The sequence below is a fragment of the Bos grunniens genome, chromosome 18 (genome assembly GCF_055505025.1).
Source record: "Bos grunniens cultivar Pamir isolate PY7600 chromosome 18, Bosgru_T2T1.0, whole genome shotgun sequence".
Taxonomy (NCBI): Eukaryota; Metazoa; Chordata; class Mammalia; order Artiodactyla; family Bovidae; genus Bos; species Bos grunniens.
Genome location: NC_141182.1, coordinates 2,802,919 through 2,830,707, shown reverse-complemented (window position 1 = coordinate 2,830,707; position 27,789 = coordinate 2,802,919). Strand labels below are relative to the sequence as shown.

Genomic DNA, 27,789 nt, shown 5'->3' with positions numbered 1-27,789 from the left:
CCTCCACCAGCTGGTTGCAGAGGAGTAAGACAGTCCAAATGTAGTGGGAGAGGGCAGGAGCCAGGGGTGTGCGAGGGATGCAGCAAGTGAGGGCAGACTCTGGGAGCAACTACAAAGGGAAAAGCGAAAATAGAAGAAGGAGGTGTATCTAAAGAAGGGAGACTGCTGAGGAGGTAGAAGAGGATGGATGGAATTCTCAGCTCAAGGAGTGCATTAGTTTTAGAATAGAAGCTACTAGAGTACACGTGCGGCCCTCCCAGCTCCTATCAGTCATCACAAAGGGGCTATGGCAGAAACACAGACCACGGCATGAACTACCAGTACAGATAAAGCCCCCGAGGGGGTGAAGATTTGTACCTTCTGTACTTACCCTCCCATTTTAAGATTCTGTTTTATGCATCACAGTTAACATGTCAGCCGGCCTCTCCAGGCCCCTCCGCCCTCTCCTGTCCACACTGACGTGTCGTGAGGTGCACCTGGTCACACCCGTGACCCGTCCTGTGACCCATATTTAGCTGTGTTTAGGACTCCGTGTCTTCATTGGTTTGTTAGCTGCCATTACAACTTTGAGCAGAGTTTTTTGAGTTCTTGCAGTTAAGTATCCCTCTGTCTATTTACGATTGGTATTAGTGTTAACTCAATTTGTCTTTAAATAGTCACGGAAGGGGTACGTCATCTGTTAATGCTTTTGTGAAGTGAGTTAAACGAGCTTTCTGTATTTTAATGCTTGTGTGCTCTAATTGCTTCTATTCCAAAACTAATGCACTCTTTGAGCTGAGAATTCCATCCATCCTTTTCTACCTCCTCAGCAGTCTCCCTTTAGATACACCTCTTTCTTCTATTTAAGCTTTCCCTTTGTAGTTGCTCCCAGGGTCTGCCCTCACTTACTGCATCCCTCGCACACCCCTGGCTCCTGCCTTCTCCCACTGCATTTGGCTTCTGTCTTACTCCTCCTTGGTAGTCATTGGTGGAGGTCCCCAGTGACTCCACAATGCGGGAGCCCCGGCTTCAATCCCTGGGTAGAAGATCTCCTGGAGAAGGCAATGGCACCCCACTCCAGTACTCTTGCCTGGGAAATCCCATGAACGGAGGAGCCTGGTAGGCTACAGTCCATGGGGTCACAAAGAGTCGGACAGGACTGAGCAACTTCACTTTCACTTTCACTTTTCAGAGTACACAAGCATAGAGCCTCCACATGGGGAGAATGGCCTGGAAGTTAAGATGGATCCTGCTTGATTGTTCTTACTTACAGTAGGAAAGAGGAGATGATGTTAGGGATTCAAGGAGTGTGGTGATGGCTGGAACGGTCTCTGGGAAATGAGAAAGGGGAGCTTCCTAGAGCCACTCCCCAGGACTTCTGAGCAGCTTTAAGAGCAGGTCTGAGTCTGGAAATCATAGATCTGTGGGGTCAGTGTGACTGTGATCTTCCCTGGAAGCCTCAGGAGCAGGATTGCAGGCATAACACGTGTCTTTGGGGCCGTGCTGCTGGTTGTCTCTGAGGACCTCCAGCACCCCGAGAGAGCCAGTGACTAGATCTGCCGTTCCTCACTGTTTTGCTGCAGGCAAGCTCCGGTAGGCAGCACAACCTGTCAAATAGAATAGTACATATAACTTGCCTCATAAAAAAGCAGCACCTTGATTTCCCTGTTTAAAAACATAATACAAAACATTGACGAGCTCAACAAAACACAGAGTGGCTTTATGCATTAGCACCTGTTTCAGCAGCACACCGAATTCAGATACTTGGATTTCTTTCTTTAATACACAGAGTTCTCCAGTGGTAGTTTCTTAAAGCTTAGTTGCAACATGGAATCTGAAAACGTACCAGTAAGCATTTTGTACTATCATATGAAAATCTTTGGTCTCACTTGCATCTTGAATGAATTTTTTTAACCAATACAATGATTTGTAACACCACGCACTAGTCATTTTAGGCATTTGTAGAGTGCTAGTTCACTGGATTACACAGAGCTAATGTTGACTGATTTCATTAACAAGTTGCATTCGTTAATATCACCACCAATCTTATCAGAAAGTCTTTAAGTTCTGGGAAGCCATCCAGCTCACAGTGGTAGATCCAAATTTCCCAGAATTCTAAATCTCAGAATTTTTCACTGGCAGCAAATACTGTCAGTTGTTCTCCTTCAAGTGAAAGACTTCGTTCGTTTTTCAGAAATGAGAAAATATCTGCCAAGTACCCAACTATGAGTAACCATAGTTTATCTGGAAAAGCAGATTTAGCTTGCAGCTCGGTTGTACAAATGCTTTTCCTAGGGACCACCACTCTTGGCAGGAGTGCTTACTTCTACTTCATAAAATGGAATATTAAAAAGATATCTATTAAAGAATTAAGGTTTAATAAGTTAGCCTTATTTTAATAAAATTATATTTATTTCATTACAAATGGAATTATAATTGTATATAAAATGTTTATTTCCCTTAATTTTTATGGCTTTTGGGTTTTCTTTTTTAATAAGAATAAAGCTCTTATTTTAGAATAATTTTATAGTGAGCAATCTGAATAATTTCTTTCAGAAAAGTTGCTAAAATGATATGGAGAGTTCCCATATATTTTTAATCCAGCTTCCCCTAACTTTAACAATTATATGACCATGGGACATTTGTCAAAATTAAGATATCAACAAGAGGACAAAACTTAACCAAAGTCTAGATTATATTCCAATTTTCCCATAAGAGTTCAATCCAGAATATCCCATTACATTTAGGCAACAATATTTTCTCCACCACTTTTAAGGAAATAAATAAATTTAAGATTTATGGAAGAGTTGCAGAGACTGAATGGCGAGTGCCATGTACCCTCCACCCAACTTCCCCTAATGTTAACATCTTGCATGATAACACTGTTTGTCTAAAACTAATAGACCATCAAGGCCACAACATTTTTATACCATCAAGGGGATACTTCCCCTGCAGATATGTCTTAGATTCGGGGCGGGGGGCCTCCACATCTGTGAGCCTCACACTCTCACAACTTCAAGCGTGGAGTCAGGCAGACCAGGGCTTTGCACCCCACCCCAGCTGTTTCCGGGAGTGTGACCTCCCTAATCTCAGCTTCCTCCTCCACAAATGGGCAGATATAATGACAGACACACAGCAAATTGCTGCTTTATTCTTAAGTGAAATTGCCTTATTTTTTTCCTTTCTTTCTCTCTCACTCTCTCTTTTTTTTTTTTAACCTTTTTGACCTGGTCATAAGGAATCCTTTTGGCAAAGTGTTGTGCTAGTGATAGAAAGAAGAAAGGAAAAGGTCTCTATCCTCAAAGGACTGAAATCCTTGTGAGGAAGAGAAGTACCCCTCCAACTATGACAAGTTATTCTTTGTTTTAATTTTATTATTTTTGACTGTGCTGGGTCTTCACTGATGCCCGGGCTTTTCTCTAGTTGTGGCAGGTGGGCTTCGTTGTCCCACAGCATATGGGATCCTACTTCCCCAACCAGGGATCGGACCCACATCCCATGCATTGGAAGGTGGATTCTTTTTTTTTTTTTCTTTCTTTCTTTATTTGCCTATTGGAAGGCAGATTCTTACCCACTAGACCACCAAGAAAGTCCCTGTTCAAATATTTTTCTTAGGAAAAATAGAGAGAGAGAGGTGTATAATACCAATTGAAAAATATAGGAAATCACTGGTAAAGTTAAAAATACATATATTTCTATTAGAAATTAATGAACCCAAATAAGAGAAAGAAATATGAAGATTGCCCGTGTATTTAAAAAAAAAGAAAGAAACCTAAGAAATTAACATTGGTCTGTGATTAACTAAGCAGCAGACATTATTCAGATCTTACCAGTTTTCCCACTGATAATCCCTTTTCCGTTCTAGAATCCAAACTGTGATTCCACCTTGCACTCAGTTGCCATGTCTACATAGTCTCCTCTGATCTGTGATGGTTTCTAGTTTTGTATTTCATGCCTTGACACTGTTGAAAACTACTGATCATGTATTTTGTAGAATGTTACTCATCTGAGTTTTCCTCATGATGAGGCTGGGCTTATGGAAGTTTAGAAAAACTGCCCAAGAAGTGGCGTGCCCTTCTTATCACACATAATACCAACTTATTACTGGTGATGCTAACTTTGATCATTTGGTTAAAGTGGAGTCTGCCAGGTTTCTCCACTGTAATATTTTAATTTTTTTCTCTTTACCTTTTTTTTAGTTGATATTAACAAAAGAATATTGATGCTTCTTACTGAACCTGAGCTCCCCAAATGCATTGTGGCACCAACTACTTGTTACTCTGGAAGGATAGATTAGACCATCTGCATTTTTCTAAGGGAAGCTCAGTCACTTTTCAGGGGTGGGGTGGGGAAGTCCTGATGACTGACTGGATTTTCAAGTCTTTATTAGGCAGCAAAATACGACCTCAGAGGAGAGGAATGGAGCAGGGTTATTTCCAGAGTTTGGATGGCATGCGACTCTCTTTCATAGGGAGTGTTGGTGTTTTTTTTTTGGAGTGGAAGTTTTTAAGAGTTATCTTAGAAGATTCAAGTATACGCAATGTAGAGTATCTAGAAATTTTGTAGTTTATTCTTATTTCCGTCATCCTGTCTGTCCATCTGCTACGATGTGCAGTAGATCATTTACTCCCAGAGAATTTTGGCAAATTAGTATTCCTGGTTCTTGGGCTGTTTAATTTACATTTCACCAGGAGCTTTCATATCAGAATCCAGGGCATAGTCTCACCACTGTTCTGTTACTAATACTAGGCAGACTAGTAAGCCCTGTGTCTAGCAGAATTTAAGCGAGGCAAGTCCTCATGGAAGATGGATTATGAACGCTGAAATTTACACTGTCATTGAGTTCTGTTATGTTCTCTTAATGAACATTTCCGTTTTCTTGGGTGGAAGCCCAGAAGCCTCGAGACCTTATCGCAAGAAGGCCTTGATTATTCCCTGGTGCAGCTTCGGTGCAGTCACTGATTACTTGACTAAGTTTTATGGCGGCCAGACACAAACTCAGGACCAAGTAACACGTGTCTTAAAAAGATCAGCAGTTCCCAGGATTTTAAAAGTTACTGTCACTTTCCTTATATTCCTGCTTCCACCTTAGTCTGCCTCAAACCAGTCACTGTAGGAACAGATTATTTTAATCTCCTATTACCAAGTCTCTCACAGCTTTTAGGGACATTCTTTGTAAATTATATTGTTCCTGGACTGTTCTTAAAGATCATTATTTTCATTCAGAGATGTATTTTGAGTAGTCTTTCATTCAGCATTCCTTTTCTTTTTTGCTTTTCTTCTCATGTGAATATATATGTATATATGTCTACTATAAAACATTGTACATGAGCTATAATACTGTTGATTGGTTATGAATTATATTGTTGTTTTATAGGTATTTTTCTAATAGGCATTCTTCCCATGATTTTGTGGTTTAAGTCCCACTTCCTCTGTTTCCTTATTGAGGTGAATGTAATTCATGTAACATAAAATGAACCATCTTAAAGCATACAAATCAGTAGTATTTAGTACAGTCTCATTTTTGTGCAGTCATCACCCTGATTCCTTTTTTACTGTTTGTGTGTAGCAATGAAAAAACTTGTATAGGCCTCCAAAGCCTTGTATATGCTGACAGGGCAAGCTTTTCATTGGCTTCAGAATTTATGCCCTAGTACTGGAGGTTAGTTAGTTAATTGTTAGTTTCATCCATAGCCAAGCAATTGGTCCATTGGGTTTTAAGTTACTTGGGTTTTTACAGCACATTGTCTTAACCATAATTGTCCTACCCCTCTTATTTAAAGAGTGCTAAAATTGTTCCTGCTGCTTTAATTTGGGGATAAGGGGGAAGTTGTTTCTTAATGAGATTCTTGAAATGTTATAATTAAGCAAATGCTTTTTAAAAATTCTGCAGGAAATGTCGCATTCTCGTCTGCTGCTCAGTCTATACAATTATCAAATCATCCACCAAATTATTTCCTTTTCTTTGCCTCCTTAGGAAATTAACTGTGCATGAACTGATTTTGCACTTATTAACTGATTTAGAGTAGTATAGCAGAAAAGGGTAAGGTTAGTCAGTATTAGGATATTGATCATTTTTAGCTCATCAGACCACCTTTGAGAATTCTACTTAGTGTACTAGCTGAGGCAGTTCCAACGCTTATTGCTTAGTTTCTGTTTGGAAGCTTTTAAAATAATTGAAGTAGTGATGAAGTCATGACCTCCTTACCAGGCTTTCCTCATGTGCTCTGGGGGCTCATGCTTCCCTAAAGACTGTTTTGTCATAGACATATATTTTCCCTAAAATTCCTGTCCATCTTGGAACAATTTCATTAGAGTTTGCTTCTCATCTACATGATGTGGTCTAGCACGTTTTTTGGAGAAAGATGGAATCAACACATCAGTGTGAAGGAACTTTAGCCAGGGTGTACCCAGGCTACTTGAGGACTGCTCAAAAGTAGAATCCTCAACAAGGAACTGCCATGAAACAAGATAGAATGTGTACACACAGAGAAGACTGGCTATTTAGTGCTACCTTTGTTTGGTTATCTAACCAGCTAAAATGGGAAAGGGATTTGCAGAATGTTATTTGGAAATATTTATTATCATGCAGTAGTCTGAATTGAAAAGCAGAGACATTACTTTGCCAACAAAGGTTCATCTAGTCAAGGTTATGATTTTTCCAATAGTCATGTATGGATGTGAGAGTTGGACTGTGAAGAAAGCTGAGCGCCGAAGAATTGATGCTTTTGAACTGTGGTGTTGGAGAAGACTCTTGAGAGTCCCTTGGACTGCAAGGAGATCCAACCAGTCCATTCTGAAGGAGATCAGCCCTGGGATTTCTTTGGAAGGAATGATGTTAAAGCTGAAACTCCAGTACTTTGGCCATCTCATGCAAAGAGTTGACTCATTGGAAAAGACTCTGATGCTGGGAGGGATTGGGGGCAGGAGGAGAAGGGGACGACAGAGGATGAGATGGCTGGATGGCATCACTGACTCAATGGATGTGAGTCTGAGTGAACTCCGGGAGTTGGTGATGGACAGGGAGGCCTGGCGTGCTGTGATTCATGCGGTCGCAAAGAGTTGGACACGACTGAGCAACTGAACTGAACTGAACTGAGTCTGAATTCAGTGTAGAGACTTTTTCTAGTTTCCAAGCCAGTCTCCCATCTTCCTAAGAACAACCAGAAGTCGGAGCTCATAAGGAATGCTCACTGATGGACCAGACCTTGAATCTTGTCTGTTTCCAAGGAGCTCAGCACGCTGTGTCAGGGACACATCTGTCCTGGCAGCAGACCTGCTCCCTGGGGTGGCGGGAGTGCCATTGCCCCTCAGGCAGGGCATCTCAGGCCCTGCTCCCCTCATGTTTGGACTGGAGAGTCCCTTGTCATGGAGAACTGGCCTGTGCATTGCGGGCTGTTCAGCAGCTTCCCCAGCCTTTGCCCACTTGATGCCAGTCATACCTCTTCCCTGTCCCCAAGTGATGACCATCCAGAACGTCTCCACACATTGCCAAATGTTCCCTGGGGGCAAAATTGTCCATGATTGAGAATCATTGATCTTAGAATTCTTCCAGAGGCAAAATGAGGTTCCTGACTTTAACCTAACCACCTAACCTCAAAGTAGTTTTTCTTCTCCCAAGTAAGAGCCTAGAGAAAAAATGCCTTTTCTGCTTTCACTCTGATACACAGAAATCGGTCAGAAACTACTGCGTTTGTCTTGGACAGCCCTGGGGGTGGGAAGTGATGAGTTAGCAGTGACCTCCTTACTACCTGCCCCTCTTGTTCTAGTTAAACAAACTTTTACAGCTTTTCTGTAACGAGTCAGCTGGTAAAGAAAATGCTCTTCTTTTGCCAAAGCTTTTAGGAAGCAGATACACAGCAGAGTTGTGTACACATAAGTTCCTGTTACACTAACTTTCTCAGTGAAAACAGAAGTGCCAGCATAAATTTGTGACTACTGTGAGTAATGGTTTTTCAAAGCTCCAAGATTTTCTTCCCAACAATAACGATTAGAAAGCACCACTATTCTCTACATTTTATAGTAAAAAATAAATTCTAATGTCAACAGAGGATTAGAAAACCTCTAGTGTAGCAAACTCCACAAATTGGTCCTGTTAGTGAATTTTGTGGCAGCATGCCAGCAACTGGGAACATCCTTGGTGTGGCCTGTTATATTCAGGCACTTGAAGTGCATATTAAAATGTTTAGCTTGAATGTATGTGCTGTACAACCAGGCTCCTCTGTTCATGGGATTCTCCAGGCAAGAATACTGGAGTGGATTGCCATTCCCTTCTCCAGAGGATCTTTCCGACCCAGGGATCGAATCCGGGTCTCCTGCACTGCAGGCATATTCTTTATCGTCTGAGCCACAGGGATGATCCAGAAGCCATGAGTAAAAGTTAGACCTAGGGTTTATCTCCCTATCCAGCTAGGGGGAAGCCACACCCATAGGTAAGAGCCACATATCTAGTAGGTCCCGTTTGGAGGAAACCAGTGTGACTGAGGGATCCAGTCCAAATGAGTGCCTGGCCAGGCAAAAGGAGGACCTAAACTGGGATTGGAAAACACAGGAATGATGTATTGTATATTTCTTGGGGCAAAAATCCCAGTTGTTTCCAATCATTGTCATTAAGTTGTCTAGCTAGCTTCTGGGGATGGCTCTTTTTGTTCCCAGCATATGGGAGCATTAGATAGTAGGCATCCCTTTTTAGGAGTTAGCCATCTGACCTCATCCCATATTTGATAAATACCAGGTAGAAAACCACCAGATGTAGACCCATTTACCTTCTTATATACAGCAAAACAGTCATTAAACCAAGTTAAAACATAATCAAAATTAAAAGTGATATTATGTCCATAGTTACATCAGTCCATCTTAGGATTGTTAGATGTCATCAGATCAAGAAGAGGAGTCACATATGATTGTCACCAGTCACATATGATTGGTGAAGGTTTTTGCAGATTTGAAGAAAGTCCTTTCCTTGAAATGGAGAAACCCACCATGTTAAACCTTCAATTGATGGGGGCAGGGGTGGGGGGTGTGCTCCACAGACCCAGCAGTTAGACCGATTGTGGAATGCAGCGTAGGAAAGAGTCCAGGAAGGAAGGCGTTATCTTTAGGGTCAGATGGCAGACAGGACTTTTGGAGTCAGCAGAAGCAGGCCCACATAGATTATTGGGCCCATCTGAAAAGTAAAAGGTGAAAGCATAGAGGATAAAAACATAAAATGACATTGTTTAGTTTTGGCCAGGGTGCCACTTTTTAACTTGAGTGTGGTTGCACCCAGGACTCAATTCCTGGCACCTTGACAGCTGTGGGAGAAGAAAGAATAACCTGGTAAGGGCCTTCCCAGAGGGGCTCGAGAGATGGGCCGCCAGATCCCAAAGTCTTTATCAGGACCTCGGTGCCTGGCTCAAACAGTGGCTTGTTTGACTCAGAGGCTGGGTCAGGACTCACCTCCCAGAGTTTCCACAATGTCTCTTGAAAGACTGAAAGCTGAGTCACATAGTTAATTCTAAGGCTTCAGGGTCTATAACAATGTCTATGCGTAAAAAGGGTCTTCCATAGATACATTCAGAGGGGAACAGTCCTTCCTTTTTAGGGGCAGTCCGAGCCCTCTTTAAAGCTATGGGTAAAACTTTAAGCCAGTTGTCCTGAGTCTCTTGAGTTAATTTACACAGATGTCTGTTAATAATGTTGTTAGCCTTTTTTACCTTTCCTGAAGATTGGGGTCTCCAGGAACAATATAACCAATATTCTATTCCTACAGCTTTCGACACCCCTTGAGTTACAAATGTTAGGAATTAAGAAAATGCCAGTAGAGTTTTAGAAATGAAAGAGGCCACAGGATGGGCATTCAGAGAGGCTGCGGGTGCATGCAGCTAGGGCTTAGCTGTTCCATACTACCTCCCAAACTGGCTGCTGGAGAAGAGCAACAAACTGAACACAGAAAGGGAGCCTTGGACGTGGTGACAGAGGCAGAGCACCAGAGGCGGGGAGAAAACAGCTTTACTTCCTCCAGAAACACTGTGGCCGCCTTTCCTTGGAGCTGAGGAAGATGTGGCAGGACTGCTGGGTCAGGACTAGGCGGGGACGGTGAAAAGTCAAGTCTTCTTTTTCCCCCTCTTCACTGCTGCAACTTGCTGTTTGCAGTAAGGCCACAGAAGCCTTCCCAAGGCTTAAAAGCCAGAGCAACGCCAAGTGCATGGGCGCTTTATTTATAATACCCCACTGAGAGGTTTTACTTTGGAATTTTGCTTTAAGCTCCCTGCTAATCCAACTAGTCACGTATTTTGGAGAGAAACTCCCCATCTTCTTTTGACAGCACAATGATTGCTCAATTTTTCGTGACTTTCCTTCTCAAGGTATATGCCAGCTCAGCGTTACAGAAGAAAGCCTTTCTGAACATAGTTGGGTTTCCATAGGGTTACTAACATCTTTGGGTCCGTTTTGGACTGTGTGCAGTAGTTCACAATTAGGAACAGCAGCCACCAGGGAGAATTGTAGCTGATGGTATGTGGTGGCAGGTGGAGGGGCCGGCAATTACGCTGAAACTCGCCTAATTTACAGCTATTAATATTTACATAAAAATTCATTTAAAAACTTGTGCCTCTTTGGTGAAGCCCAGCGAGGTTATACGCAGCACCATTAGAACGTAATTACCTGGGAGCAAAAAAGCATTTAGAAAGTGCTCTGGGAGAGGAAGCCCCGTGTTTGGCCATTGTGCCTTTGGACCAAATGTAACACCAACCTGAGAAAAGAATGGTCATAGTGAAAATATTTTCTTTCCTTCCGAGTCAGGAAACAAACTCACAATAGAGCCCACTTCTCCATTCTGAATTTTGAGATGTGCAGGAAACAAGCAGCCATCACCAGCTGAGGCTTTCCTGCTGATATATGCGCCCTGAGGCTGCAGTGCCCTGTCTTGGTAATGAGTTAATGAACAATCTGGGTCCCTGCATTCACGCTCTCCTTAGAAGATTTCTATGGAGTTGAAACATGCCGCTAATTCATGAATTAACTCTTATTTGGCAAGTGAGAAACAGAAGAGGAAGGAAAGAAACCTGTACTGTGGAGAAGCAGGGAGTCCACCAAAGCAGCCTCAATTTCTGAAATTGTGTTACTTGAACATTCACTTCACTTGCAGACAGAAATATCATTCAAAGAATTGTTTTCCTTTTACTGCAGAACCTTAGTAAAGCTGGTCTTGTTTTTGTTACATTGCATTTTACCCCAAAGCAGTGACGTTTTATTGAAGGATTTCCCCACCCGTTACTCTGACTAGAAACTGCTTTCAATTGAGCAACAGAAGTATTTGAGTTCTGTGTAAACATTTCAGTATAGGAGAAAGCAAAGAAGAGTTTACTTCTATAAGTAAATGTTCTGAACCCAGCATTTATTAAAGGAGGCAGATCCTCTCTTCAGCTTCTTTAGAGGAAGAATAGGCTCCTTTAAATTTGGTTGTCTTTCAGAACCAGACATTATTTCTTCTCTCAGATTACTTTTTCTTTTAGCAGTTGATTGTTGATTATGTTCTGTGTTTTGAAGGAGGCCCCAGGGTTGTTGTAAATATCTCTGTTATAGGATCATTTCTCAGCTTTGCAGTTCTAGAAATGTGATTTTATTAGTTGATTAGATTCTAATGAACTGTTTGATGACTCATTAGGCTGGTGTTTTACATTTGGTTTAGAAAACCAAAATGCTTGTTAGTTAACTTAAAATTATTATTTCGTTGGCCAGAAGAGTTTGTCCAAATGAAGCATCCCAAATCCAGTAGCTAAGAAATCATGAAAAGTGATAGGCTTTGTAAGGAGGTAAGGAAAAAGAAGTAAATAGATCTGTCATCTTCTCCATGTGCCACTTAGAGACTTCCAAGGAATCTGTCTTCTACTGTAAGGCATTTATCTGTAAGGTTCTTAGTAGTAGTGGTTTGTATTTAAACACTCTCCACCTGGTCAGTTTAAATGGCCACTGCTAAGACGGCTTGACATGGTAAATTGAACACATGCCGCCACACAGGTGCCCCGATGTGCCCCAAATTCCTAAATATATCAGAAAGCTATATGTCTTTAACAGTTGGGAAAAAAGGATGTCCTGGATAGTCTAAAAGTTTGAGGAAGGCAGATGGGGTCATAGTAAAGGTGGAAACCAGAATCCAAGAGCTCTGCGTGTCCCACCCCGCTGTAATTTCTGGACTTGGCTGTGGTGAATGGAAGGAGTGTTTACATACTGAGGAACTAGAACCTCACTTGACCACGCACAACAGCAAACCCCAGGAAAACCAGCATCATGAGAGAGAAAACTCCAAACTCAAGAAATTGTAGAGCTGACATTGGAGAATCCAACTACTGTAAATAGAACCTAAGGAAGGAGACTTACAGGGAAATGTATTTATACCCTGACAGGAATAAAAGGAAAATCTTTAATTAATGAAACAAGAACAGACTCTTATGGGAGAGAATGAATTCTATTTCCTAGATCTTGGAAATAAAACATGATTGTTTAGCTAGAACCTCATTAAAGGGACTCCGTAGCCTAATAGATACAACTAAAAGGAATTAACAGTGAGCAGAGGAGAGACCCGAAGAATTTAAAATTATTAAGAAATAGGTGGACAGAAAAGTAAATGTAACAAAAAGAGTCATTTCAGAAGTTTCAGGGTTCACAGAATATGAGTTCTGGGAGAAGAGAGGAAAAATAAACAGGGGGAGCAAATACCCAAAGACATAATGGAAGAAAGTTTCCAAAATAAGAAATAATCTTTATCATAAGGGCCCACTATAAATGTATTAAGAGGGCTTACATTTTACGCATACAGTGGAAGTCTCACAAGACTAAAGATAAGGAAAAATCCTAAAAGCTTCAAGATAGAGGAAACAGTGCAGCCTAGAATCAGGTTGGTATATCAGAGACTTATTGGCAATGCTGGATGCAGGAAAACAATGTAACAATATATTCATAGATCTGAGAGAAAATACTGTAGGACTTCAGAGTCCATACCCAGGGAAGCCATCCCCCAGGTATTGAGATCCAATGAAGGCATTTGTCAGGTTTGCAAGAACTCAGTTTCCTACTCATGATCCCTATTTTAGAGAATTACCAGAGGGATGCTGGTAATTTACCAGGAAAATTCAAGGGGGAAACAGAAGCATTAATAAAAGGGGGAAAACGCAGGAGAAAATGCTTTAGGCCAGTAGTTTGGAACTTGTGAGCCGCTGCCTGCTCCTGACAGCACTGACCCCTGTAGACGCAGGCAAAGGTGGCTGTCCAGAGGTCTGCAGTCCAGGCTGCTCTGCCATCCACCATGGATGCCCCCACGCGGCCAGGTCTCCAGGCTCTGCTCATCTTTGAGATGATCATCTGTTGCCGCCCCTGCCTAGCCTCTTGTACCCGCCTGTACTCGGGACCCAGTGATCTCCCTTCTCCCCTCCTAGATCCTTTTGCTAGGCTAATAATTAAATTGACATAAGATAGATTAACAGGAAAAAAATGAATTTAATTTTGTATGTACCAGAGCTTCATAAAAACATGAGACTTAAAGAAGTGACCAAAACAAGAAGCTTTTATACCTTTTAGACAAAGAAACCATAGATTTGTGAAGGGTTGAGCAAAGGGGTTTGGGCTTGGGGTAGTGAGTTGGTGAAGAAGTAGCACGGTGTATTTATACGACGTTCTCAGCCCAAGACTCCCTCTCTCTGGTGATAAGGATACCCTCTACCCCTCTGCTGCCTTCCTTATGGGAGGTTATCGCCTGGTGAGTAGGGGGACAAGGAGGGTCAGACTGTCCTTTTTGTACTGGCTATTTCTCAAGTACCTTTAATTCATAAAAATCAAAAGGCCAAAGTGGCGTATTTTGGGGTGAAATATCCTGACCCCCTGCTGACTCAGCTTCCTTGATGAATAATCCCTTCACCTTCTGCCTTCACTGAAACTGGCCCAAGTGGGCCCCTGGAATCATGGCTTCCCCTGAGCAGCCTCAGGCTGGAGCTGCCTTTTCTCCTGCACTTCACATTTCCCAAGACCCGGAGGTGAAATAGATATCTTCCTTGTACCCTATCACAGCTTCCAAATTCTTTCCTCCTCCTTCCTGAATTTGCCATTGAGGTTACTGAAACTACTAAAGTATATACACATCTTCTTTATCCATTCATTTGTCAATGGACATTTAGATTGTTTGAAGCTTTTTTAAAAGAATGCTGATACATTAATTAAAAAAAATATATACCATGAAAAACCTATGACAAAGACTAATAACAAACTAGGAGAAACTCATTTGCAATTCAGATCCAAACAAGGTATAAGTTTCTTTAGTAAGAGCCTCTACTAATCAATAAGAAATATATTTATATTAATCACCCAGTTTTTAAAAGGGCCAAAAAATCCCTTAGCAGAACAGAAATGTAAATGTCTCTTACACATTAGAAAAGATGCTGAGTTTCCCTATTAAAAAGAGAAACACAAATTTGAGTGACAAGGAGATGCTATTTTTCACCAGATTGGCAGAGATCCCAAAGTTTGAGAACAGCACTTTGACAAGGGTATGCCCCTCTGGGTTTGTAGTGGCAGACAGTTGTCATCGAGGTCCATCAGTAGGGGCTGTCTGGTAACCTGTGGTTCTTCCATACAGCAGGATAGCATGCAGCTTGGAGAAGAAAGAGAAAGTACCCTGTGTACTGATGTGTAATGATCCCTGGAATACATAAATCAGGGAAAAGGCCAGGGGCAGAATAGTGTAGAGGCCTGCAGTCAATTCATGTGCAGGATGGGCGAGAATATAGACAAATATATATTGCTTAGATATGCATGAAATAGCTCTGGCAGGAAGAAGCAGATTTCTACAATCTGACTGGCAGACCTCTCTTTCCAGACCCCAATAAAAACTAAATATATGGAGATTTAAGTGCTCAGATAGGAAATTAGGTCCTACTGGAGAAGACAGCGAGGGGACTGACAATGATTGCACATGCAGAGACACTCTGGAAGGACACTGGGAACTGGTAACACTGGTTGCTTCAGAGAAAAAGAATTTCTGGCTGGGAGACTGGTAGGATATTATTTTTCATTGGTCCCCTTTTGATCATTTTGCATTTTGACCATATGCATAAACCAAATAAAGATTCCCCCACCCAACTCCCAGCAGCAGGAAGTCACTGGCAAATACATATTTCATGTTCTAATAGATCATGTCTCACTGTAAATCAAGAGACCTGAGAGGATTTGAAACCTGGCGAGGGGGCAGGTTGCAGCTTTTATAAGACAGGAGGACAACATGAAAGAGATGGCTGGTCCAGAAGGATCGCTGAATTGGTTGAGTCCCTGGAATGTGTTGATGGGGAGGCTAATTGGAGGGGCAGCTGAGCCATTTCTCACCCTCCATATGCATTCCCTTAGCCCATCAGTTGACCTGCTGAATAGGAAGTTTTCTTTTTCTTCAGACTTTTTTTTTTTTTCAATTTGGTAGGGTTTAGATTGTGCTGGGACTATCCCAACTTTTGTTTCTTTTTTAGCCTTATTTTGACAGTTTATTGGAATAATAATAAAAAAAAAAAGGTGAGGGAAGAGGCTTCCCGTGCTTTACCCGACCATTTCTCCCTCTCTCCTCCGTCTGGTGGAAACTTTCTCCACCCCCTGCCCTGTTTCCAGCTGATGGTTTCTGCTTTGCAACACCAGGCTAGGTCTACTGGCCAGTAGGCAGCCTTTTTCTGGGGTTTGCACCCCTGGAAAGTCCAGTTAGATGTTTCTGAGAGCACTTCAGGCTTGATGGCATTGGCTAGCCAGAGGGAATTGGTTGTTGCAACAGTTTGTCCTTATTGTCCTCTTTCCTATTCCTTTTCATGTTTCTGTTGTTTTAAAGGGTTTTGTTTGGATTAATTAATTACAGGAAAAGAAGGAAGCAAACCTTCCTCTAGCTGGAGTGGATCCAGTGCTTCAAGAGGAGGCAAGTCCTGGATCTTTGGGAGGGGATAGGGTCAGTGGCCTTTCCAGATGATCGTGAGTAACTGATACTGCAATATCTCTGTTCCACAGAGGCTCTTGCAGAGTATTAACGATTAATAATGTTCATGACCTCTCCGCAGAGTTAAACTGATTTCTCTATGTCTCAGTTACTGAAGTAGAAAATGTGGAGGAGTGATTTCTCCGGTGGGGGCGAGGGGCGGCCAGCCCAAGCAGCAGATGAATTAAGAGTGCAGCCCGGAAGTCCGGCTCTAACCACCTTAACGCCTTGCTCCAACCACTGTCACTTCCTTCCTTATTTTTTTAATCAGCTTGTGGAGAGAGCGAAAGAAGGAATGCACTCTGTTAACATCCAGAATATAGAGTGAACGACTTTAAAGACTTCCTTTCATCACCTTTTTACTTTCCTCCCCCTGTTTAAAACAAACTTTCTGGTTTGATGACAGTCTCAGTGGCATTCCAGGACTTCCCTTCCCAATTCTCATTTGGCAGAGGCACGTCCCGCTTTAGCCATTTCCCATAATCATGGGAAATCCCGTACTTTGACTCTGCAGCACAGCGTCTGTCTGAAGGGGCACCCTTCAAAGATTTTTGTCTTTCTAAAACTTAATAGCATACAAAACCTACTGAGGAATAAATATGATTCTGCAAAACCTTTTCTGTTAAGTGCTGGAAGAGTGTTCTAGCTTTCGTCTCTTTAATCATTTCAGCAGCGCACTTAACTGGGGAACAGATCATTTCACCAGCTTGTCCAGTGGAGAGATAGACTGATTGACTCCTCAGAAACATTCCTTTCTCTTCTTTTCCTGCTAAAAGGAACATTAAGATTTATTAACCCAGATTTGTTATCAGCTCAAAGTCATACAGGCATAGTGTGAAACATCCAGATGCACTGTTTGATCCTGTCCTGGGTCCTGCTTTTCAGAGGCGACCACTTTAAACTCTTTTAGCTAGTTCTTCTGGTATTATTTTGTCCATAATTTAAACTACTGTGTTTAGTATACCGGGTGTGTTGTTTTTTTTTTTTTCAATTTTAGACATTATTTGTTAACTTAACTGTTAATCCTAGTCTTTAAGGAACACCAGCTCCTGATTTGAAAGAGAAGGAACTAACGCTCTCATACTGCCCCTTCCCTGAGCCCGGGTGTGGACTAGCTTTGTGTTTCCTTTCATGTATGTATCTTATGCGTTGTTGTTGTTCAGTCACTCAGTCGTGTCTGACTCTGCAACCCCATGGACTGCAGCACACCAAGCTTCCCTGTCCTTCACCATCTCCTGGCGCTTGCTCAAACTCATGTACATTGTCCCATTTTCCTCCCCCCTTCAGTCTTTCGCAGCATGTTATTTATTAGTTTGCTTCGTTTTCTATGTCCCTGTCACATTTTGTCCAAACTCTCCCACGGGTCTATGAAATCCCTGTCAGTACTTTTCTTGACTGCGTTCTTTCCGGACCACCGCCACCCCCAGTCCCTTCTGAAGTCTTCCAGCCTTCTGCTCGGGTCTGGACTCTCTGTTCTCTGGGCTTTCTATGCAGCTGTTGTTCTGGGCCTACCTTCCATCCCTGTTTGTGTGGCTCCCCTGACTGTTGGATTCTTTGTCTTACTCTTGCTATTCCCTCGTTTAATAGAGCTCATCCTCCAGTAACATCCTGAGGAAATGACATACAGGAGATAAATTTTTGAAACTAAGCATGTCTGGAGATGACTTTGTTCTGTCTTTATATTTTAGCAGTGGTTTTTCTGCATATAACATGAGGTGGGAAATGATTTTCCTTCAGAATTGTAAGGATGTTTCTCCACAGTCAGGCTTCTAGAAGTCTCAAGCCATTTGGAAGTTTTGCATTTTTGCATATGACCTCATCCTCATACTCCTTTGAACGTTTTTAGGGTCTTCTATTCTTACCAGGCACCCAGACCACCAGCAGTGAGCAGAACCCACTTCTTTTTGCCTCTTTTTCTAGCTGCTCTTCCCATCTTATCCCTTCCACTGTGTCCACAGCTCAGGTGCCCACTGAACAAGAAAGAAAGTTCCTATCTGTATAATTCTCTTACCTTGACGTAGTTGGTTGTGGCAGCTGGAAGGAGTGGTCATCTTTGCTGTAGCTCAGCTTGCTGCCGATAGCAAACCTGTACACCTGAATGATTCTTTCTGGCAGCTTCTGACAAGAAGTTATTCAGTTGGCTGAATATTGAGTTAGCTAGTTGCTCCAAGTACATCCATCCAGTGTTGGTTTTAGCTTCAAGACTGGACTCAGACATTGCTTCTGGCTCATAACATAGTAGAGTATATGACTTTAAACTAGCCCCCAAGACCAAACCAACAAAAGCAACCTTGCTGTGAGGTAACCAGTGGCAAGAGAAAGACTCATTTGTGACCCTCATAAGTCTTTCCTTCTGTCTCCTGACCTGGTTGTTCTAGAGCTTCATTTACCACAAAATACGAATGCATATATCACTTTTTTTTTTTTTTTGGCAAATTCTCTTATCGTAGACCAAAAAAACAAAGGTTCATCCAGCATTCCCTCTAATTCTGTCCCTGACTTGTGTTTCAATTAGGATATTTTAGCCTGTGTCCACCAGATTACAGTTTATGGTGGGGTTGTGGAGCATTCTGCAGGCTCTTACCCAGTGACACTGGGGCCGGCCTAGGACAAATTCCAGGCTCCTGACAGCCATTCATGGAGGGGTCTGCCGTCTGTTGCAATGAACAAATGCTTTTCCCATGTCTAAACTGCTAATTTCTCCTGCAGAAAACCTAGCTAAGGATATGCAGCAGCTACAAGATGAGCCAACACCAAGAATTGTTACCTCAGTAGATATCATTATTGGAATCTGTTTATAATGTACCAAGTTGATATCTTTTCCCAATATTCATACATTCTTTTAACAAATGTTTATTAAAAGTGCCTGCCATGTGCCAGGCGCTGTACCGGATGTTTGGGTTATATCAGTGATCAAAACAGACATCAGCTCCAGCCTTTGTGGAGTTTCCATTCCAAGAAGGAGATGGACAATAAACATAATAAATAAATTATGTGGCATGTTAGAAAATACTGAATGTTACAAAGAAAAGAAAAATCTGAGGAGGGTAGTTGGAGCAGGACTGTAGGGTGAGGGTGAAGGTTAGAGTGGGAACAGGATGAACAGGATGGTAAGGGCAAGTCTCACTGAGAAGTTGAGATCTGCGTGCGGTCTTGAGGGAGGTGAGAGAGTTAACAAGATATTCTATTGGAAGAGAGGATTTCAGGTGGAAGGAATGGCTTGAGTTTAGGTCTTCAAAGGTGGGCGCGTACCTGAGGTGGAGTGAGTGTGGGGTTAGTCGTGAGAGAGCAGGTCTGAGAGGTGAGTACTGGCCAGGTGCTATGCCTTCTGCTAAGGTGTGGAAAGCTGCTGCAGACGAGGTCTGCTGGGCAGTTAGTGAAAGTCTGGAGTTAGGGAGCGAGGTCTGGGCTGAAAATAAGACCTTTGGGAGTCAGAGGCAGTTTACTGGTATGTAAGCCTCGGGACTGGATGAAATCACTCAGGGAGTAAGTGTCCGTGAGGAAAAGCCATCCAAAGATTGCATCCTGAAAGACTCCCAGATGCCCCCAAAGCAGCCAGCATTAGCAAGCGGACAAGTCCAAATTGTGAGCCTTTCTACAGGCATGGGGACTGTTCTAGATCAAAGGAGATCAACTTTTCTTGGTTTGAAATTTTTCAGGAGAAAAAAGTAGAAATTTAAAATATACTTTGCTGCCAAAGATGAATTAGCTTCAGAAAAAGAACAGGCAGCTCCTGAAGCTCCATAGTTTTTCTCTAGCAGCAGCAAGATTTTAATTTGTTTCTGGATTCTGGAGAAGCATCTTTTTAAGGGCATGAGAGGATGAAAGTAGGAGCGACAGAAGTGTGGCCTCTCTGCTCTGCGCCTTCACATGTGCTGCAGATGCCACTATCTCTGTTGACTTCTCTCTCCCACCTTGTCTCCTTGGCAAAGCCCTTCTCACCTTGCACATTTCAGATACCTCCCCCTCCCTCTCTACAGCCTTCCCCAGCTCACACTGTTAGGCTCCTAAAGCACTTGGTTTTCTCATAATCTAATTAATTACTTGTTTGCGTTTCTGTCTTGAGCAAATGAATTTAATGAGGCTAAGAAATTTGTGTTTCTATCTCCAGTGGCCAACAGAGCTGGCACACTGAAGGCACTCGGGCTAGGTTGATGAATATCTCGTTCAGTCATCACACTTCAAGGTAGTTATTATTATCCTCAGTGTTCTTGGGCTTCCCTGGTGGCTCAGTCAGTAAAGAATCTGCCTGCAATGCGGGAGACCTGGGTTTGATCCCTGGGTCGGGAAGATCCCCTGGAGAAGGGCATGGCTACCCACTCCAGTATGCTTGCCTGGAGAATCCCCATGGACAGAGGAGCCTGGTGGGCTACAGTCCATGGGGTTGCAGAGTCAGACACAACTGAGGACTAAGCACGCACACACACACACTAATGAGTGACCTGAGGCTCAGGTAAATTTTCTCACCCAAATGGTTTTTAAAACAAACAAACAAACAAAAAGGTTTAAGTGGCAGGGGCAGTTTTCTGCACTGAATGCTAAGCCACTACACCTCACTGCTTTAAAAACACAGCTCCAAAGTAGTGGTGATGATATTCAGGGCTTAGCTATATAAGCAGTGCTCAGATATTACAGTATTCCTGTCTGAAGTCTAGATTTCTGATTTTTGTGGCTATTATGAAATATATATATATATATAAAAGCATCAACATATGGGACAAGTTGAAATCTTAAAAGTGTTTCTTATAGTTAGCTACAACAGATACCAACTGTATAGTCTTAAACTTACGATTTAAAATTACTAGCTGGCTGGGACATCCCTGGCGGTCCAGCAGGTAAGACTCCATGCTTCCACTGCAGGGGACCTGAGTTCAATCCCTGGTCAAGGAACTAAGATCATGCATACTGTATGGCATGGCAAAAAGTAATAATAATAAAAAATTTTTTAATAGTAAAATACAAATATTACTGATAGCTGGAAGAACAGGCAGATCTGTAGAGACAGAACATAGATTAGCTCCTGGCCTGGAGCTGGAGGAATGAGGGTGACAGCTAATGAATGGGTGTGAGGAGGAGTTTGTGTTTTTTTTTGTTTTTTTTTTTTTGAGAGAATGATAAAATGTTCTAAAATTAGACTGTAATAGTGGCTGTACAACTGAATACACTGAGAACCATTGACTTGTATACTTTAAATGAGTGACTTCTTTAGTATGTGAATTGTATTGCAGTCAAGCTGTTTTTAAAAGTATTAACTGAGAATAAAAAATGATGTGTCACCAGTTTTCCAGCATTCTTTTATCAATAGAATACAAATCAGATTCAGTAGCTTAATCTTCACTCTTAGAAAAAAGCTCTTCATGACAACTAGGTAAGTTTGGGGGAGGGGAGTTGTTTTGTGTGTTTTTGCATGAATGCCCTTTTAGTTTTTGTAATATCATTCAAATGAGACCATCAGTGTCAATACCTCTGGCTCCAAACCTCCTTCCTTCTGGGCAGCAGGAATGGTGAACATGCTCACACAGTCTTTGCTGAATTACCAGCTGGGCCTCACAGTGACAGGAAGGGCGTCATGAAGCCACTTGCCCCCAAGGAGAGGGTCACTGGCTCTCCCAGGCTGCTCCTGGCTTCAGGGCACAGAGCCAGAGGACAGAGGCCTTGCTCTCACAGCAGGGAGAGAGTGATGCCAAGTTTCCCAAGGCAGGAAATATACACGGATGAACCAGAGAACTGTCCAGTCCACCCTTCGCATCTTTAGTTAATGATGTTTGGTTTGATTTGTTTTCATTTTCTTGAACCATCTGTGCTAGGCAGGGTTGGCCAGCTTTGTTTCAGGGTACCTTCATCTCCCAGCCAGCAGTCGCTAAAGCTCCTTCTTCACACCTATTGGCCATGATCCATAGTCATACGTTTACCTTATGACCCATTGTGGATCATGGTCATAAAGACTCTGAGGGGATCCCAGCATGCAGAGAAACTGGATTTGTTCACGGTTCATCCATCATTCAGCAGTGGGGCTGGATGACAGAAGCCTCATGAAACAGTCTACATTTCTGAATGAAAAAGCTTCTTCAGCAACCCCTGACTGGCAGATTAAGGAAAGAGACTCTACTTAGCCTTATCATTTTTTCTTGCCTTAGAGGTGGAGGGTGGGAATTGTTTTTGGTGGTCGGTATGCAGTGCTTAAAAATCTTCTATTTATTAAAGAGAAGCTATGTTGTGGTTATACAGATTACCCAGCTGCGGTTAACATATATGAAAACCATTTCCTGAGTGCAGTGAAAAAGAAAGTGTTCTGCTTTCTCTACCAGACTACGTGGGAACAGATATTCCTCTTTTTTGAAATCCATTGCATTGCTTTAGCGAAGTGACACCTCGGGCTCAGGCTGGAAACAACCCCCTTCTTTTGATCACCCTTGTGCAGGTAATTGCTTCCCAAGGACTCTGAATCCTGGATTGTGAGGGGTGCTGTGACAATGGGAAAACTGTGGATGATGGTGTGTCCTAGCTTTTTGAAGACAGGCGCTGCCCTGGGAGGGGGACAGGTTGGGGTCTGGGCCTCATTGAGTTGCCCGTTGAGTGAGCAGGACAGCACCTTCTGGGAGGCCAGAGGAGATCCCCTGGCCAGGGAGCGAGTGCCGGACAGTGCAGCTGCCACGCGGAGAGCGGTCTGGAGTCAGGGACCCCGAGGCACTCCAGGTGCAAGAACACGACCTGTGTCACCACTCAGCCTCATCTAATGAGAGGACCGTCAAGCACACCCCTCTCCAGACAGAACTGCGAGGTGTCAGGAATCAAGCTGTGTCCAGCGTTCATATCCTCCTCATTTGCAATTTAGCATGCTTGTTTAGTAGCAGTGAGAAGTTGAGGGATGGAGGGGGAGTGATTTTGCAAAATATATGCTAGCTAACTCATGTGTGTTTCATCTGAAGCCTTGTGGTTAATGTGCCCACACATTTCTAGAAAGGAGCACAAGCATGACTCTTCAGTGAACGCTCCCTGATCTGACTGAGCACACCCCCACATCCTGAGACTCTAACTTGATCTCAACCTGGGAGGTGGCCAAGACTTTAAAACGTATTTTATGTTGACATCCTCAGACATTTTCATGAAGAGAGAGAGACCTGCCTGAGAAAAAACAAGCTGGAAGTCAAAGAAAGCAGAATGCTGAGGTGTAAGAAAGCACGCCAACTCCCGAGTCAGCAGTTAGCCAGAACAGCCCAGTCGGGCACATTTGTCTTCCGGGCTCCACACTTTGCCTCTCACTGGCTGCTGTCTCTGGGAGAGGCGCTCTTCTCCTGCCGGGATCAGGGGATCAGACCGGTCAGGGTGAGCGGGGCTCCTGCCCTCAGCCCCGGCGGGTAGTCAGGGTAGTCTGGAGCCGCCTGGCCTGACTCCGTCTCAGGGAGTCTCCAGAGCGCCCCCCCAGAGGGGCTCGCCCTGCTCTTCTCGCCTCTGCCCCAGGGCTGTGACTGGTTGGCACCCAGATGGAAGCAGTGTCTGGAAAACAAGCTGTGCCTGCCTCAGTTGAGCTCCCAGGGTTTGCCTAAGAAAAATGCCATTATGGGCTTTGTTAGGAGCTGTATTTAATAATTTCTTTAAAAGTCTGTCTCAGAAATGTAAATGGTCTGTTTGTGTTGGTCAGTACATTATTCTCCCCAGCTGCGCCTGATCATGCAAATTAAAGCAACAGCAGCACCTCTGGGGAGAGGCCTCCATTTCCCGCCCCCAGGCATAATCCTCACTCCCAGTAAATAGAACATTTCCTCCTTGGAGAGCCCCCTGGCCTGCTTCAGGCCCCAACTGTTCTAACATGGTGGCAGCTCTCCCCTGCCCGCCCTGGGCCCCGCCATGGGAATGGTGTGAGGAAGGAAGTTCCAGAGCAGAGGCAGGAAGGGATGTGGCATTATCTCTTTCCCAGGGAATGAGATGAAACCACATGGGAGTGGGACAAAGGAGAAGGGAAACAGAAAAGTATCATTTCCTCAAGGCCTGGTGGGCAGCCCAAAGGGTTTTTCTTTGCCACTGACTTTGCACTGACTTTGCTTAACTCTCTGCACACCGGGCCTCTGACCCTTGAGAAGAGAATCCAGATATCAAGGTGAATGCTTCTGTGTTGGCCAGGGACTCTGTGCTCACCGTTGGCAGTCCTAGTTTAGGACCCTGCTGATGATCATAACCCCTGGCCTTTCTCCAGACTGCTTTTTCACTTTTTGGAGACTTTCTTACACCTAGAGGTGATGGGGCATGAATCACCCCCCAAAAAAGAAAATGTGTATATATAGAGAGAAGGAGAGAGAGAAAGCAAATGTGGCAAAATGTTAAAGTAAAAGTGAAGTCGCAGTCGTGTCCGACTCTTTGCAAACTTGTGGACTGTAGCCTACCAGGCTTCTCCGTCCATGGGATTCTCCAGGCGAGAATACTGCAGAGGGTTACCATTTCCTTCTCCAGGGGATCTTCCCGACCCAGGGATCGCACCCAGGTCTCCCACATTGGAGGCAGACGCTATTGCAGTGAAGAGTATTTAGATAAATAGTTGTTCTCTGCTTTCAACTTTTCTGTCAGTTTGACATTTTGAAACTGGAAAGTTGAGGGGAAGTTCTCAGCAGACCACGTTGGCCTCCTTGTGCCATCACATTCCATCTCACAGAAGCAGGAGCGGACTGGGTGCTCTAGAGCTCACCCACCCGCCTGACAACGCAGGCCTTTTACATCTTCATACAGCATTTTTCTCTGCATGAAGTGTGTGAACTAAGCACTGCAAAGGCCTCATGTGCGCCAAGGATTGGTGTGGAAAAGGACCCATTCTTTCCTAATGCTTGTCTAACTTTGACCCGCCCTGAAAGGTCTGAACTAGGCAGATTAATGAAAACAAACAACAATAAAAACAAACAATTGCCTTCTGTGCCAAGGGTCCCAAGCCCACTGAGCTGGTTTCAGCAGAACAATAGACCAGCGGAGGACTGTGCTTCACAAAGAGGGGCATTAACTTTCTCTTGGCATATGATGCTAATAAACTGCTGCCCAGCTGCTCAGTTAGCTGTCCCAGAGAATAAGTCCATTTCAGTGTTGTTTGAGAGTCTCCAGCCACAAGTTACTTGTCTCAGAAATACTTGACCTTGATCATAAGAGAGACCAGAGACTGTGCAGTTACAGGACTCCTACTGCTTTGAGGAGCTGACTGTGGAGGGATGGTGTGTCTTCTGTAGAAAGGGCTGCTCATTTAAATAGAACCAAGTCAGCTAAAATAGTCCTCCCAGCAAGCAAAACAGTCCTGTGCTTAACAGATAGGGAAGAAAAAGTTGGAAAGGGCTTTCTGTAATAAAGTATTTTAGAAGAGCTTACGGAGAAGGCAATGGCACCCCACTCCAGTACTCTTGCCTGGAAAATCCCATGGATGGAGGAGCCTGGTAGGCTGCGGTCCATGGGGTCGCTGAGGGTCGGACACGACTGAGCGACTTCACTTTCACTTTTCACTTTCATGCATTGGAGGAGGAAATGGCAACCCACTCCAGTGTTCTTGCCTGGAGAATCCCTGCTGTCTATGGTGTCGCACAGAGTCAGACACAACTGAAGTGACTTAGCAGCAGCAGCAGAGGAGCTTAGAATTCAGGGCTTTTGCTACCAAAATCATCACCTAGCTTTCACAGACATGCTGTAAAGATGGAGAGCAGCTGAAATCAAATCAGACAAAACTTAACTTCCTTTTACTCTTGGATTGGCATAAGATCAATAAAACAGAGTTAGCACACCGTTTTCTATTTGTACAAAAACTGCTACTTGTTGCCAGCTTTTATTTCACCTTTTGCTGGTAGACGCCTTTTTTCTTTTTCTGTTTTTTTGTTTTTTTGGCTGGCAGTGTATCAATGTCAGTATTTCTAGTTTTCCACTTCACTGCGCCCAATGTCCCATAGAATACTGGCAGTACAATGTTGGGAAGTGAATGGGATTTAAACTCTTTTCCTAATGTGCCACTGGCTTCCAGTCCATTTCCTTGAGTCGTCTGGTCTTGGGCTTTGGGAAGATTACTTAGAGACTTGCACAGGTGGGGAGTGAAATTGGCCCAGGGACTGGGGCTTTACTTCTCATTCTTAGGGATTTCAGCTTAATCCAAAGATGATCTGCAAGAGAACAGGCAGACGGCTCTCACTGAAGAGTTTCAATCATAAACCTTCTTTGCATTTCTCAGGGAGAACCATGCCAGTTCCAGACCTTTGTATGGCTCTTAGACCATGGGTGAGCTGCGAAAAGTCCACTCCTGCCTTGTAAACAGATGCCAAATACTAAGGAAACTGCTTATCTCTGCCAAGAAATCTTAGCTCCAAATAATTTGCATTTTAGTGGTTACGCAAGTTGTGAGCCGGAAGGCATAGACTTGAGTTGGGCTGTGAGCGTGGCGGTTCCAGGTGGAGTCAGTGGCGCTCCCAGGCACTTGTGTTGACCTTGTCCTTGCTGGTTCAATTTTGGAGCTTCCTTTTCTTTGCTGTTGGTTCAAATGTAGTGTTAAAAACTTCTGTTATAAGAGAAAATTCATTTGCCCACTGTCAAATCCTATTAAACATGTAGTGATCACATGCCATGGCAAGGCTTTGTACGATGCTGAGTGAGCCAAGAATGAGTAAACATGGGTCCTGTGTACAGTGAGCTCCAGGACAACAGGGAAGATAAGAATATTCCCCCAACCCCCAAAATCAGCAGTGAAACTGGAGTGTGGAAGGGATGGCCAAAGGTGAGCTGTCCTCATCTCTCGTATCAGCAGGGTGATCACAGCACTGAGTGCTGACCCAGGTCTCTCTCTCACTGTGCACCTGGGCAGATTTCTTAACCTTCTTAGAGTTTAGTTAACGCATCTCTAAAACAAAGAGCTTGCATTAGCCGGCCTCTCAGCTGCTCCTTCTTTCGTGCCCTAATAGTATTTGGTCACAATTTTTTGGTATAATCATCTCCTCCACCAGATTTTCTCCTAGAAGCCAGGAATTATGCTTTATATATTTTTGTATCAAACCCTAGTTCCAAGAACACTGTCTGGTGTACAGTAATTTCTGAATAATCTCTGTCGGATGTGTCCAATGAACGAATGGACTCTAAATTCATTCCCAAACCTCAAATTCTATTCTGTGGGACCACTGGGCGCCTGAGGCTGATTTTAAAGATCATGGGAAAGATGTTCCCACTCTTTCTTGAGAACCAGTTGCTGTATCCTGTCATCCTTTCTATTTCTGTTTAAGAAGTTATTTTTCCAACTCCTTTCCAGTACATCTTATAAATAAATAGCAGGATACAGAGCTTCACTGAACATGGCCAGATAAAGCAATGCTTTTGCTATGGAACAGATCAGTTGGGTGAATCTGTGTCCATGTTCATGGGACTGGAACAAAGAAAACATGTTACTTTAATATCTTTATAATAGACTTAACAGGATAGACTTTATCATTTAGTTACAATGAATTTTGTTAAACCTACATTTCAGGGGCTAAAAGGCAGCATAAGTTCTAGCAGATTATCACTGTAAACTTTGAATTCAGAAAGGAAAAAGACAACAGTCGTTTTGCCCTTTTATCCTTTTTACTTTTCTGAGGTTCTGAATCTTCTTTTGTGAGGTCTTGGCTGGTGTCTGGTGTTGGGGCAGGTCAGCAGGCTTGGCGTGGCGGGACGGGAATTGCGATAATTGCTGACTGATGGGGGGCGGACGGAACGCACAGAAGCGAAGGCTTAGTGAGGGTCTCTCACCAGCACGCTGCGCACTCAGCCACACCATGATGGCACAGAGGCCAACTGGCCATGCTCCTCAGATGGGACTAGTGTTCACACCAAGCATATGGTCGTTAGGTCAGCAG

General features: G+C 43.4%; 1 protein-coding gene across 1 annotated transcript in view; it reads left to right on the top strand.

Annotated features, from left to right (window-relative positions):
- Window positions 1–27,789, top strand: part of LOC147352931 (heterochromatin-stabilizing protein CFDP1) — a 107,219-nt gene that overhangs the window by 57,103 nt on the left and 22,327 nt on the right. The gene's annotated exons all lie outside the window — the stretch shown is intronic.